The sequence below is a fragment of the Eriocheir sinensis genome, chromosome 59 (genome assembly GCF_024679095.1).
Source record: "Eriocheir sinensis breed Jianghai 21 chromosome 59, ASM2467909v1, whole genome shotgun sequence".
NCBI classification, from domain to species: Eukaryota; Metazoa; Arthropoda; class Malacostraca; order Decapoda; family Varunidae; genus Eriocheir; species Eriocheir sinensis.
The window spans coordinates 3,551,975-3,566,974 of record NC_066567.1 but is presented as its reverse complement, the minus strand read 5'-3'; the positions used below and the strand labels follow the sequence as shown (position 1 = coordinate 3,566,974).

General features: G+C 38.5%; 1 protein-coding gene and 1 long non-coding RNA gene across 7 annotated transcripts in view; one reads left to right on the top strand and one right to left on the bottom strand.

Moving 5' to 3' along the window:
- LOC126985391 (uncharacterized) overlaps positions 1–15,000 on the top strand; it is a 102,131-nt gene that overhangs the window by 70,424 nt on the left and 16,707 nt on the right. The window lies entirely within an intron of this gene.
- LOC126985392 (uncharacterized) lies at positions 12,234–14,940 on the bottom strand. 6 transcript variants are annotated; one of them, XR_007738666.1, is made up of 3 exons: positions 14,763–14,940; positions 13,854–14,022; positions 12,234–12,903 (listed from the first exon to the last, which is right to left on the bottom strand). It is a non-coding gene; the product is annotated as an uncharacterized LOC126985392 (long non-coding RNA). The 6 variants fall into 6 exon arrangements; XR_007738669.1 differs by having other exon boundaries at positions 14,794–14,940; XR_007738665.1 differs by lacking the exon at positions 14,763–14,940 and adding an exon at positions 14,425–14,588.

The window sequence follows — 15,000 nt, the reverse complement described above, 5'->3', positions numbered from 1 at the left end:
ACACACACACACACACGTACATGGATCACACACACCAAGGCCCATACATAGGAAAAAGCGAGAATGTAGGCCAGTACTGTGCGTGCGTGTGTGTGTGTGTGTGTGTGTGTGTGTGTGTGTGTGTGTGTGTGTTATAGATATACACAGAGATACATAAATACAGGTGATGCTTGCAAGATAATTAGGTCCAGGACAGGTAAATGAACATTACGTAGATTATCAAATTAAAGACAGCCTGGTAGATATAATAAGATTGATGATTGGTGGATAGAGAGAGAGAGAGAGAGAGAGAGAGAGAGAAGCAAGGTGGTCATAGAAGGGATATAAAGAGGTTTTGTTACTCTGTGTATGTGTGGGGAGGAGGAAAATAAGGAAAGCAAGGAAGGAATGAAGGAATGAAGGAAGGAATGGAGGAGAGGAAATAGGTAGAAAATAATGAAGGAATGAATGAAAGAAAAGAAAAGTGACAAATGGATGAATGAATGATGTAAAAAAGGAATTACTGATAAAAGGCAGAAAGGAAGGAAGGAAGGAAGGAAGGAATGGAGGAGAGGAAATATGTAGAAAATAATAAATGAAGGAATGAAAGAAAGAAAGAAAAGAAGAGTGTGACAAATGGATGAATGGATGATGTGAGAAAGGAATTACTGATGAAAGAAAGAAAGGACGGGAGGAAGGAAGGAATAGAGGAGAGGAAATAGGTAGAAAATAATATACGAATGAATGAAAGAAAGAAAAGAAGAGTGGCAAATAGATTAATGAATGAATAATGTGAGAAAGAATATAATGAAGGAAGAAAGGGAGGAAAGAAGGAAGGATGGGGGAAGGAAGGAGGTAAAAAAAAAAAGGAAAAAATGAGGAAAAAATTACAGAACATATGAAAAAAAAGACGGAAGGAAGTGGAGGAAATGATGAAAGGAAGGTGTGTGTGTGTGTGTGTGTGTGTGTGTGTGTGTGTGTGTGTGTGTGTGTGTGTGTGTGTGTGTACAGGTAAACACGCCAGGGGCTTCATTATTGGCCTCCGTCGCTCATTATCTTATCTTAATTAACAGGTGATAAGAAGGACTACCTGCCGAAGACCCGCAACCAACCTCTACTTTTTATTACTTTCCGCTACTTTTTTTCTTTTTTTTTGGTATCTTTTCACTTATTTTTTTTATTTATTTATTTATTTTGTTTTTGCTGTATTTTGTGCATTGTTATTTTTTTTTCATTGTTATTTTTCTGCATTTTTTTCATTTTCATTTCGCTGCATTTTTTTTTTCATTTTTATTTTGATGCATTTTCTTAACTTCTATTTTCTTATTTTTCATGTTTTTTCGTTTTTATTTTTTTCTGTATTTATCTAATTTATATTTTGTTGTATTTTTTCATTTATATTTTGCTGTATTTTTTTTCATTTTTATTCTCCTGTATTTTTCCGTTTTCATTTTTTCTGTATTTTTCATTTTTATTTTTTCTCCAGTTTTTCATTCATTTTGCGGTATTTTTTTTCCCTCTTAACAACCATGACTCTACAAACATATTTATATCCCTTATCTTCAGCTAATCACTTTTTACACACACACACACACACACACACACACACACACACACACACTCTCTACTGTTTACTCTCAACTCCACGTACTTTATTATTGCTCTCATTTTTATTTTCCTGTACTTTTCCTCTCAACCCCTTGGCTACGGGTGACCTCTGCGCTACACAGGTTAATTTAGTAGGCGCGAGCGCATTAGCATTAAGGCATCAGCTGTCTGCTTCCGGATATTTTTAAATACCCGGAAATTTACAGACGAAAAAAAATACACTGATGGTGAACAAAAGTGTCTAATTTCAGCGTAGTACAGTTTGTTCAGTCGCGTTCAGCAGTTTCGGAGATAAAGGAAGGAAGGAAATAAGGAATGTAGGAGAAGTAGGTAGAAATGAATAAATGGAAGGAAGAAAATATGTGATGAATAGATGAATAATGAATTATGGAAGAAAGGAATTAAGGAAGGAAGAGAGGAAGGAAGGAAGGAAATAAGGAATGAAGGAGAAGAAGTAGGCAGAAATTAATAAATGAATAAATGAAAGAAAGAAAAGAAGTGATGAATTGATGAAGGAATGAATTATGGAAGAAAGAAAAGTGAGTGAGGAAGGAAGGAAGAGAGGAATTAAGGAAGGAAGGAAGGAAGAGAGAGAGGAAGGAAAGAAGGAAAACAGGTGGAGAAAATGAAAAAAAAAAAGGAGGATTTGGCGATGTAATACATATTTTCTCCGTAGACTTCAACGCTTTCACATGAGTTTCGTAATCTCAACAGTTGGCGTAGGACTCTAAGTGATACGAGGAGGTCACCAACTGCTGAAATTTACCCCAAGAATAGCAGAAGCAGATGTGACCTATTTTCGCGCCATTCACTGCAATATTCCAGCGCCAAATGGCTCGTGTTATATAACCACACCCATAACCGCGGCCAAGGCTGCTGGTATCTCTAGGCTCAGGGTTATACAAACATTTTTATCCCTTATATGAAGCTTATTACTTTTCTTCTATCTATCTATCTATCTATGTATCTATCTATCTATCTATTTGTTTATCTTTCTATGTATCTATCTATTAATCTGTCTATCTATCTATTTATATATCTATCCATTTATCTTTCTATCTATCTATCCATTTATCTGTCTATCTATCTATCTATCTATTCATTTATCTATCTATCCATTTATCTTTCTATCTATCTATCCATTTATCTGTCTATCTATCTATCTATCTATCTATCCATTTATCTATCTATCCATTTATCTGTCTATCTATCTATCTATCTATCTATCCATTTACACTGCTTCATCATCGGTACTTTCTATTAAATATTTTCTATGTTTTATTTTTCTCTTTAAAACGAAACAAAGTAATCACGACATAATAATAATAATATTACGTTAATTATTTTCTTATTGTGCTCCCTTAGGCTTCCCTTCTGTACAATTAACCGTGTGATCTTTTTCTTTTTCTTTTTTCTCTAATTTCCCTTTAGTTTTCTTTTTTATTCTCCCTATTATTTTTTTACTTTTTTCATCCTTTAATCCATTTTTTTTATCTCTTTCCAGTTCATTTTACTCTTTTGGTTTGATATGCCCTTTAATTTTACTTTATTTTCTTTCTCCTTTAATTTAGTTTTTCCTTTCGATTTTACTTTCTCCCCACAATTTTGCTTTTCTCTACCTCTCTCTTCATTTATACCCTTTTATGTGTCATTTCAATTTACCCTTTTTTTCTCTATCTGCCTTCAATTCACCTTCTCTAGATCTTCATTAAATTTCACTTATTCTCTCTTCTCTCATTTTTTTCCTTTTTAATCTCTTCAAATTTACTTCTATTCTCTCTTTCTCCTTTCACTTTTCTATCTCTCCCTTCAATTTGACTTTTTTTCCCTCTTCTGCTTTCAATTTTCCTTTATTCATTATTTCTCCCTTCAATTTCACCTTTAACACTTTCTTTAATTCTGTATCACTTCTATTCTCCCTGCAAGTTAATTTTTCTATCCTTTTCCTTCTTCCTGTCATCATTTATATATATTTTCCATCTATACCTTCAGTTTAACTTTTTTTCTATTTTACTTTTTACTCCACTTCGTTTACATTTCTCTGCGTGGTCTTCTTTCTTTCTTTCTTTATTCATTTTTTTTAGTTATTCATCGATGTGTTTTCTGAGCTACACTCCACGTACTTTATCATCACTCTCATTTTTATTTTCCTGTACTTTTCCCTCAACCTCTTGGCTACGGGCGTTTCTTCTCTGTAATTAGATGGCGGCTGTATTTGGCAAGCCTTTTATCCGCCTCCCGATGTATTTACGACAACCGTGAACAACGAGCGGTCCACACCCGGGCCTCGGTAAACACCTGTGCCTGACGCGCCGTGTGTTCATCTCTCAGTGTGTTTGCGGCGGCGGGGCTGAACCGGCGCCGTTATCAGAAGCATTCATGTTTTTGACGCGTCAGGAAGCACGTGTCGGGGAAAATAATCTGTCACAAAATTTATTCAAGGTTTATTTTTTAAGCAATACAAATCCTTTTCTTCCCTTGTTTATTTTTTCTGTATTCTTTATCTCTTTTCGTTTATATATAAGATAAGGTCAATAATAAATTCTTCAATATTTCAGTCTCTTTTAGGCAATGCAATTATTTTATCTTGTTTATTCTTTATACTTTAACACTTTTTCGTTGACGTGTAAAGTAAGAAAAAAAGCAACTCGTCAATTTTTATTTTTTATACAATACAATATTTTTTTCCCTTTCTTGCTTATTCTGTTTATTTGATCTCCTTTCGTTTATATATAAATTACGTTACATATTATTACATCATTTCAGCATTCATTCGTTTCTTAATTAACTGCCGAATTTTCGAAACCCATTTGAAGGCTGACGCGTGTATCTGACAAGCCTTTAATGGAGCAATACTTCCCTTATTGTTTATGACATATGCCCCCTCTCTTTTCGTGTATGTGTAAGTTCAAAAGTGATACAAGATAAAAGAAAGAAAGTGTTAAAGGTGAAATTGATGGGAGAAATAATGAAGAAAGGAAAATTGAAAGCAGAAAGAGGAAAAAAAGTCAAATTGAAGGGAGAGATAGAAAAGCGAAAGGAGAGAGAATAGAAGTAAATTTGAAGAGATTAAAAAGGAAAAAGTGAGAGAAGAGAGAATAAGTTAAATTTAATGGAGATCTAGAGAAGGTGAATTCAAGGGAGATAGAGAAAAAAAGGGTAAATTGAAATGAAACACAGAGAAAAGGGTCTAATTGAAGAGAGGGAGAGAGAAAAGAAAAATTGTGGGGATAAAGTAAAATTAAAAGATTAACCTGTTATTTATTTATTCCTTAAGTGACTGCCGAATTTCCGAAACCCAATAAACTGGAGGGAGAGAAAAGCAAAATTGTGGGGAGAAAGCAAAATTAGAAGGTCAACCTGTTATTTATTTATTCCTTAACTGATATCAACTTTCCGAAACCCAATAAACTGGTAACGCATGCATCTGACAAGCCTCCTGCTGATGTATTTAGGCCAACATTCACGATCAATGATATCGGAAGTGTTTATGTGTTTAACTTATCAATAACAACTTCAAAACGCACTATCACAGTCCATATTACTTTTATTTTTTTAGCAATACGAGTGGAATTTTTCTACTGATCGTTTTCCCAAATGTCTCTTTTTTTTCAGTACAAGTGAAGTTTTCCTATCGGTCTTTCTCCTTAATTTCTCTTTTTTTTTAGCAGTACAAGTGAAGTTTTCCTATTGGTCTTTCTCCTTAATTTCTCGTCTTTTTTAGCAGTACAAGTGAAGTTTTCCTATTGGTCTTTCTCCTTAATTTCTCTTCTTTTTTAGCAGTACAAGTGAAGTTTTCCTATTGGTCTTTCTCCTTAATTTCTCGTCTTTTTTTTTGCAATACAAGTGAAGTTTTCCTATTGGTCTTTCTCCTTAATTTCTCTTCTTTTTTTTTGCAGTACAAGTGAAGTTTTCCTATTGGTCTTTCTCCTTAATTTCTCTTCTTTTTTTTTGCAGTACAAGTGAAGTTTTCCTATTGGTCTTTCTCCTTAATTTCTCTTCTTTTTTTTTGCAGTACAAGTGAAGTTTTCCTATTGGTCTTTCTCCTTAATTTCTCTTCTTTTTTAGCAGTACAAGTGAAGTTTTTCGGTGGCCCATTCATGGTTTATATTTTTTTTCGTTTGTAATCGTGTTAAGCAGAAGAATAACTCGACATTCAGTGTTTTTTTAATTATTTACTGATTTTACGAAACTCAACGATTACATAATGCGAGTATCAGAAAAGCCTTTGATCGCCTTCTCAATCTATTTACCCGACCAATGATACCGAAAGTGTTTAGATATTTAACGTATTAAAAACTTCAAACACTATTACAACCTCGATATTATTTTTTTTAGCAATACACGTGAAGTTTTCCGATGGTTCCTTCACATTTCTTTTTTCTCGCTGTACAGTTATTTTTTTTTTATTAACTAGTAACTTTTTGACACTCAGTAATTAGATGACGTTTGTATTTGGTAAGCCTTTTATCCGCCTCCCGATGCATTTACGCCAATACTGAACAACCTCGCCATTACTTTCTTTGAGCAATACAAGTGAAGTTTTCCTATTGTTCTTCCTTCATAATTTCTCTTCTTCTTTAGCAATACAAGTGAAGTTTTCCTATTGTTCTTCCTTCATAATTTCTCATCTTCTTTAGCAATACAAGTGATATTTTCTTATTTTTCCTTCATATTTTCAATTTTTCCCTTTACAAATATGTTTAGCATAATATGAATAAATCGACATTCAATGATATTTTTACTAATTACCGAGCTTTCGAAATTCAGTAACTACGTAACGCGTGTACCTGACAAGCCTTTAATCCGCCACCGATGTATTTACGCCAGCAGTGAACGACCAGTGATAGCGAAAGCATTTACGTATTTGACGCATCAGTGGGAACATCAAAACAAATCTATCGCGTATGCATTTTTTTGAAACGACACAATATTTTTCTTCTTTTTTCCTATTGTTTATTTTTGGTATTTTTTCCTCTTTTTTCCTTTGCAGGTGTGTTCAGCGTAAGAATAACTATGGATTCAGTAGGATTTTTTTTATATCTTTTAATGTTTTTCTACAGATTTTTCATATATTGTTCATTTAGTCTTTTCATCCTTTAGTTAACAAACGTGTTAGGCGTAAGAAAACATATTGTGATTTGCTAATTATATATTAAGTTTTTAATCTGCTTAATCTTTCCTATCGGTTTTATTTCTTTGCAGTTTATTTCTCCTTGTTTAAAAAGTGTGTTTAGCAAAAGAAGAACTCGGTAGTCAGAAAAAAAATACTATGAACCGAGTATTTTTATAATTTACTTCTTAAAAAAATATGAACCGAGTCTTTTTATAATTTACTTCTGAAAAAAAAATGAACCGAGTCTTTTTATAACTTACTTCTGAAAAAAATCTTGTGAACCGAGTCTTTTTATAATTTACTTCTGAAAAAAATCTTGTGAACCGAGTCTCTTTATAATTTACTTTTGAAAAAAAATATTATGAACCGAGTCTTTTTATAATTTACTTCAGAAAAAAAAATTATGAACAGAGTCTTTTCACAATTTACTTCTGAAAAAAATATGAACCGAGTTTTTTCACAATTTACTTCTGAAAAAAATATTATGAACCGAGTCTTTTCACAATTTACTGCGTTTCATGCCTCTTGGTGTTCTGTAGACTTCTTTTCGTATACAGTGCGTTTGGCAAAGGAATAATTCTGCACATTCAAGATCCAATAATTGTCTAAGGCGTGTGTACCGGCTTATTCACCTTTCAATGTATTTACGCCGAGACTGACCGATCATTGCTATCAAAAGTATTCATGTTTTCTTTAAGTCTCGACAATCGTTTATTCACCTTTCAATGTATTTACGCCAGACAGAACGATCAATGGTAACAGAAGTATTCATGTTTTCTTTAAGTCTAGACAAACTTTTATTCACCTTTCAATGTATTTACGCGAAGAGTGGACGATCAATGGTATCAAAAGTATTCATGTTTTCTTTAAGTCTCGACAATCGTTTATTCACCTTTCAATGTGTTTACGCCAGACAGAACGATCAATGGTAGCAGAAGTATTCATGTTTTTAAGTCTCGGCAAATGTTTATTCACCTTTCAATGTATTTACGCAAAGAGTGAGTGGACGATCAATGTAATCAGAAATGTCCATATTTTTCACGTCTTCAAAACCGAACGCTCAGAGAGAATAAATAAGTAGGTCTCTTTCACGGCATTCAATCAAGATATTTTCTTTTTATTCGGTAATGCATGATTTTTTTTTTCGTTTTTATTTGAAGTTTTATTTGCTTTCAATCTGCTGTCGATCTTCTTTGGTTTCCTCGCGTGCTTACAACGAAAATAACTAAGTGAGAGAGAGAGAGAGAGAGAGAGAGAGAGAATCTTTGATATTGCAGGTGTGCGTGAGTGAGCATTATAAAGGTACAAGTGTGTGTGTGTGTGTGTGTGTGTGTGTGTGTGTGTGTGTGTGTGTGTTCATGGCATGTTAAGTTAGCAATCGACGTAGATAGGACTGCACGATATGGAGGAGGAGGAGGAGGAGGAGGAGGAGGAGGAAGAGGAGGGGAAGGAAGGGGGACGATATTAAGGAAGAGAATAAGGCTGGGTTCACACGAGACATGGTCAGTGGCCGCCACAAAAAATGGTCGCCACGAAAAATGGTGAGTAGGTGCACCCTGCACACGAGCCACTCGGTGGCGGCCACTAATGAGGTCAGTACGTGGCGTTATGGATCTCGTAGAGGCAGCAGCTGTCTGTGCTCTCTTGGCAAAAACCGCAGAAGAAAGTACTGGGTTCACCTCATAGTTAGCAACAGACTACTGCGTCTAGCATTCCACACATTATTTGCAGAACTAAAAGAGCACCCTGATACTTTTTTTTTTTTTTTTTTACTACTTCAGGAAGTCACAGGACAGCTTTAAAATCATCTAATGACAGTAATTGGTCCACGTATAACACGGCAGGACACCAACATGAGGAAGTGTGTGCCAGTAGAAGAGAGACTTGCGGTAATCTTAATGTAAGGCTGAACATGAAGAATATAAAGTCACATTAGATGTACGTAATTTATTGACAATTCATCAGTCTTTGCGGTTACATAACATTTCCACTTTTTACTTCTTAATAAATAAAACTACCACATTCAGAAGTTAATCCACACCAGAATCTATTAATATGCAAAACTGTGAAACGAAGTGAAACATTAATTCTGAAAGCATGTAAGAGCTTATTCATCAAGTTCTGAACACAAGTTATGCGTGAAGGTCATACTTATACATCATGAAAGTTATAATTCATAAAGGTCAGTGTCAAGACAAAGGGAAAGCGGCGGGTGGCAGGGTGGTGGCCGCCGATAGTGGCTCGTGTGCTCGCTGCCATTTGAAACAACGGTATCCATCGCCGCCACAGTGGCGTGGTCGGAAAATGGCTCCGCCCGCCACAACTCGCCACTGTTTTGTGGCGACCACAAAAAAGTGTCCCGTGTGCATGCACCCAAAGAGATGTGTGTGTTCTATTTTGACCATTATTTTGTGGCGGCCACTGACCACTAAAAAGTGTCCCGTGTGAATCCAGCCTAATTGTTGGATAGACGAAGAGAAGGGGAGAACATGGAAACATGGACGAACAGGCAGCAGAAAGCCTACTGGCTCATTGCAAAGCTGCCTGCTTTTAGTAATTTAATCAATCCGTTAACCACAGGAATAACCTGCGGAAAGTATTAAAGCACTACTGGACGTACTCGGGAATGAGGTATGTTCAGAGCTGACAGCCAGCGGGTGTTGGGTCACAGGGCCACGAAGCTTGAGCTATTCTTTCAATTATCAAAAATTACCTGTGTATCTCTGGGGCTTGTAACAATTACACTTCAGTATAATAAGTGACACTATTGTTAATAATAATGTAGCTGATCATTCTCGTTGTTTTATTTATTGGTCAACGAGAGAAAATATAAATGTTGTCTGGCAGCTTCTCCTCATCCAAAATCGTTCTTGCATGAAAGCCCTGTGAACTTTTTAAAAGAAAAATTCTATTTACATTACAATATTTGCTGAGTACCTGCCGTGTGTGTATCAGTGTTGCCTTCGGCGAAAGTCATCAAAAACATTAGGGCGTCAGGGCCGGTAAGGCGTCTCGACAACCCCCTCCCTCCCAACGCAAGGAAGGCCAGGTGTTTGTGTCTCCGTGAGGGCACCGGCTTCCGCTCCCAGCATATTATACTCCGCCTTCTGGTGATTGCTGGTTGTTGTGTGATATGTACCAAGACCTTGGGTGGACGCCTGCCGCTATCAAGAGCGTGGGCAGGTCGAAGGTGATGATGTTTAATTAAGGCCAGGAGTTGTGGGTGGAGGGAAACACTATTGGACGGAAGCCAGTGTCGTACACGGACAAAAAACAAAGGAGGCTTGCCTTCTGTCGAGATGCCTGACGCCCAAATGTTTTTAATAAATTTCGCCGAAGGCAACACTGATGTACCCAAAGTAGGTACTGCAATTATGTAATGTAAATGATATTTTTTTTAAATGTCATTTCTGCTTGATATCACAGGTCTTTCATGCAATAACGATTGTGGATGAGGAGAGGCTGCCGGACAGCATTTATTTATATTTTCTCTCATTTACTAATAAATAAAACAACGCGAATAATCAGCTACATTTTTATTAACAATAGTGTCACTTATTATATTGAAGTGTAATTGTTGCAAGTCCCAGAGAAACATAGGTAATTTATAATAATTGAAAGAATAGCTCAAGCTTCGTGGGCCCTGTGACCCTGTCGCTGGTGACACCTGCGAAGAATGAATATACTCCCGACGCAACCAAGTGACGATCAAGGCGATTTGTTAAGGAGTTAATCGTTTCCGCACTAACACTCCTGCAGGAAGGCTGTTCCAGTGGCGGACAACTCTAGTCGAAAAAGAGCTCCTGCCGATATCTGTACTGCATCGCTTGGCTTGAATTGTTTTACCGTTGTTTCTTGTTCTCAGGTTAGTTTGTAGAGTGAAGAGTTTAGAGTGATCGACATTGCTGAACTTGTTCAGGTACTTGAGGACTTGTATCATGTCTCCCCGCAATCGTCTCTTTTCCAACGAGAACAGGTTGAGTCGCTTGAGTCATTTTTGGTAAGGTTGGAGGAAGAGGAGGAAGAGGAGGGAGACTATTAAAATCAAACACAAACAAATGAATAAAAAGTTAAATTATCATCAAATAAATTCTCTCTCTCTCTCTCTCTCTCTCTCTCTCTCTCTCTCTCTCTCTCTCTCTCATGGTTATTCTCCTTCCCTATGTTACGAAAACACACAAGCAATCCTCGCTGAGTGGCCTTTGAGCGGCGGTACTCGGCTCACGCATGCACTCTCCGGGACACCAAACAAACAGAGACCGGAATACGCTTGTTGAGTGGCCCGTTGCATAGTTCTGAGAGAGAGAGAGAGAGAGAGAGAGAGAGGCGGATATGATTGGGTTGCTCTTAATGCTCAGTGAGTGGGACGAAAAACAAACAAACGAGGCGTGAAAATGCTTGATGAGTGGCCGGCCGAGTGGAGGATTAGGTGTTATGCTTCCTGAGGGGCCTTGAGCACGTCCCTTGGAGGGGGGATATTTTTTTTTCTTCAGTGAATTTATATTTTTTCTTACTTTTTTTTTCTTCACTTCTCATCCATCATTGGTCTCGATTTGAAAGGATTTTTATTTTTTTTTTACTTTTTCCATTTCCTTTTATATTTTTTTTACTTGATTATTTTTACTTTGCTTCACTATTTTTTTACTTTTTAACTTTTTCCATTTCCTTTTTTTCCTTTTTTTACTATTATTTTTACTTTGCTTTACTATTTTTTTACATATTACTTTTTTATTTCTACTTTTTTGATACTTATTTTACTTTACCCTTTTTACTTCACTATTTTTTTGTTTTTTTTATATTATTTTACCTTTTTTACTTTCTTTATTCTTTTTCTTCAGTTCCCTTTAGTGGTCTCGACATGAAAGGACTTTTTACGTAATGACCATAATTCATTTTCCATTTCATTATACTTTTCCGATCTATAAAGTCTTAATATATATTTTTTTCCTTTGAGAGTTCTAATGCGAATTTCTTACTTAATATGAGAAGAATTTGACTTAATAACCATAACTTTCTTCTTAACTTTTTTGGGAGTCTGTGAAGATATTTTTTATTGCATTTTATTCCCAGTAATTGCTTTGGAATGTAAGGATTTTTTTTTATGCTGACCTTGCAAACTTTTATCAACTTTTTTTTGACCGTGCAGGATTATGTCTTTCTTATCATAATATATCATCGTTTCTCTGTCGCTAAAATATGTATGGGAATTATATGTCTTAGTAACTATAATATTTTCTACTTGAGGTTTTAATGTTATGCGAGGAACCTTTTCGTCTTAATGTTCGTAATATATTCTTCATAAGCATTGTATATGTATTTGTAGGCATTTTCTTTTATGTAACCTAACCTAACCTAACCTAACCTAACCTTCACTTGTTTTAAAATACAAAAGTGTCCCTCGATAATATACAGCAGTTATCCTTTCATCATCATCATCATCATCATTATCATCTAGAAACAGAAAACAAATTAAAGCTGCTCAACCATTACATCAAAGAACTGCCATCACCATCACCACCATCATCATCATCATCATCATCGGTTCAGGGTATAAAAAGAAGCGGTACAATAAGACTAATCCTTTTGTGGCCTGCGTGTGTGTGTGTGTGTGTGTGTGTGTGTGTGCGTGTGACCCTTATGTGACCTGCGTGTGTGTGTGTCCCATTACCAACCCTTCCCCTATCAACCAGTCCCATTACCAATCCTTCCCCTATCCACCAGTCCCATTACCAATCCTTCCCCTATCCACCAGTCCCATTACCAATCCTTCCCCTATCCACCAGTCCCATTACCAATCCTTCCCCTATCCACCAGTCCCATAACCAATCCTTCCCCTATCCACCAGTCCCATAACCAATCCTTCCACTATCCACCAGTCCCATTACCAATCCTTCCCCTATCCACCAGTCCCATTACCAATCCTTCCCCTATCCACCAGTCCCATTACCAATCCTTCCCCTATCCACCAGTCCCATTACCAATCCTTCCCCTATCCACCAGTCCCATTACCAATCCTTCCCCTATCCACCAGTCCCATTACAAACAATACCCCTATCCACCAGTCCCATTACCAATCCTTCCCTTATCCACCAGTCCCATTACCAACCCTTCCCCTATCCACCAGTCCCATTACCAATCCTTCCCCTATCCACCAGTCCCATTACCAATCCTTCCCCTATCCACCAGTCCCATTACCAATCCTTCCCTATATCCACCAGTCCCATTACCAATCCTTCCCTATCCACCAGTCCCATTACCAATCCTTCCCTATCCACCAGTCCCATTACCAATCCTTCCCCTATCCACCAGTCCCATTACCAACCTTCCCTATCCACCAGTCCATTACCAAACCTTCCCCTATCCACCAGTTCCATTACCAAACCTTCCCTTATCCACCAGTCCCATTACCAATCCTTCCCCTATCCACCAGTCCCATTACCAATCCTTCCCCTATCCACCAGTCCCATTACCAATCTTTCCCCTATCCACCAGTCCCATTACCAATCCTTCCCCTATCCACCAGTCCCATTACCAATCCTTCCCCTATCCACCAGTCCCATTACCAATCCTTCCCCTATCCACCAGTCCCGTTACCCAACCTTCCCTATCCACCAGTCCCATTACCAATCTTCCCTATACACCAGTCCCATTACCAACCCTTCCCCTATCCACCAGTCCCATTACCAATCCTTCACCTATCCACCAGTCCCATTACCAACCCTTCCCCTATCCACCAGTCCCATTACCAATCCTTCACCTATCCACCAGTCCCATTACTAATCCTTCCCTATCCACAGGCCCATATTACCAACCCTTCCCCTATCCACCAGTCCCATTACCAACCCTTCCCCTATCCACCAGTCCCATTACCAATCCTTCCGCTATCCACCAGTCCCATTACCAACCCTACCCCTATCCACCAGTCCCATTACCAATCCTTCCCCTATCCACCAGTCCCATTACCAACCCTAACCCTATCCACCAGTCCCATTACCAATCCTTCCCCTATCCACCAGTCCCATTACCAACCCTTCCCCTATCCACCAGTCCCATTACCAACCCTTCCCCCACCAGTCCCATTACCAACCCCTCCCCTATCCACCAGTCCCATTACCAACCCTTCCCCTATCCACCAGTCCCATTACCAAACCTTCCCCTATCCACCAGTCCCATTACCAATCCTTCCCCTATCCACCAGTCCCATTACCAATCCTTCCCCTATCCACCTGTCCCATTACCAACCCTTCCCCTATCCACCAGTCCCATTACCAATCCTTCCCCTATCCACCAGTCCCATTACCAATCCTTCCCCTATCCACCTGTCCCATTACCAATCCTTCCCCTATCCACCAGTCCCATTACCAATCCTTCTCCTATCCACCAGTCCCATTACCAACCCTTCCACTATCCACCAGTCCCATTACCAATCCTTCCACTATCCACCAGTCCCATTACCAATCCTTCCCCTATCCACCAGTCCCATTACCAATCCTTCCCCTATCCACCAGTCCCATTACCAATCCTTCCCCTATCCACCAGTCCCATTACCAATCCTTCCCTTATCCACCAGTCCCATTACCAATCATACCCTATCCACCAGTCCCATTTCCAACCTTGTCCCTATCCACCAGTCCCATTACCAACCCTTCCCCTATCCACCAGTCCCATTACCAATCCTTCCCCTATCCACCAGTTCCATTACCAATCTTTCCCGTATCCACCAGTCCCATTACCAATCCTTCCCCTATCCACCAGTCCCATTACCAATCCTTCCCCTATCCACCAGTCCCATTACCAATCCTTCCCCTATCCACCAGTCCCATTACCAATCCTTCCCCTATCCACCAGTCCCATTACCAACCCTTCCCCTATCCACCAGTCCCATTACCACACCGTCCCCTATCCACCAGTCCCATTACTAATCCTTCCCTATCCACCAGTCCCATTACCAACCCTTCCCTATCCACCAATCCCATTACCAACCCTACCCTATACACCAGTCCCATTACCAATCCTTCCCCTATCCACCAGTCCCATTACATATCCTTCCCCTATCCACCAGTCCCATTACCAATCCTTCCCCTATCCACCAGTCCCATTACCAATCCTTCCCCTATCCACCAGTCCCATTACCAATCCTTCCCCTATCCACCAGTCCCATTACCAACCCTTCCCCTATCCACCAGTCCCATTACCAATCCTTCCCCTATCCACCAGTCCCATTACCAAACCTAACCCTATCCACCAGTCCCATTACCAATCCTTCCCGTATCCACCACTCCCATTACCAATCCTTC